This window comes from Pteropus vampyrus, unplaced genomic scaffold, assembly GCF_000151845.1.
Source record: "Pteropus vampyrus isolate Shadow unplaced genomic scaffold, Pvam_2.0 Scaffold343, whole genome shotgun sequence".
Taxonomy (NCBI): Eukaryota; Metazoa; Chordata; class Mammalia; order Chiroptera; family Pteropodidae; genus Pteropus; species Pteropus vampyrus.
In genome coordinates this window covers 935,405-936,225 of record NW_011889124.1, presented here as the reverse complement: position 1 = coordinate 936,225, position 821 = coordinate 935,405, and positions in this window count along the sequence as shown.

Genomic DNA, 821 nt, shown 5'->3' with positions numbered 1-821 from the left:
CTCTTCTTCAATTACAAATGCAAGGCTACATCCTGTTAAGAACAGACTGGAACATCAGCTTCGTCCCGCCCCCGCCCCTCGCCGTTCTGAGCCAGCCACTATTAATAATCCCTCAGCCTCCTTCTGGAATGGTCCATAGCCTCTTAGAACACGGAGGGAGCCCCTGGTCCTCTGGTCTTGCCTCCTGGGCTGCCCAGGCAGGATCCCCAGATGAGGAAAAAGGGTCAGGATTTTGCCCAAGGACCTCGGAGCGCCCAGCTCTCAGCCAAGAGCCTTGAGATGATGGGGGTGGGGGAAGGGCCCCGCATCCCAACCCCCCCTTGAGAATACAAAAGAAACCCTGCCACTAGACTCTTTTCACTGACAGGTGACATTTTCTTAGCTGGATTCCCAACACGTGACCACCACGAGCGCCCCAGGGTCCGGCAGCCCCTCCCCCACATGCCGCGTGGGTGCGAGCGCTCGGCGGCACAAGACCGACTTCCGTCTCTCCTCAGGGACGCTAGGGCTGGGTGGCAGTGCCCAGGAAGGTGCGGATGCTCTGGGCCTGAAACGCAGGCCTTGTCGTCCAAGTCCCAGCACGGAGGGCAGGCCCTGGCCTTCCTGGAGTGGCGGGAGGAGGGGTCCCGAGAGGAGCTGGGCTGGCGCGCACTGGACAGAGAGACCGGACAGGGATCCGAAGCCGGGCTCCAGGCGGGGCGGGGAGCAGGTGCTGATGGAGGGAAATGGGTGCGGGCCACGCGGAGCAGACGGCCGGTCGCCCTTCCCCGCAGGCGATGGGGTCTGCCCCGGGGTGAGGGAGCCAGGCTGGAGGCCCAGGC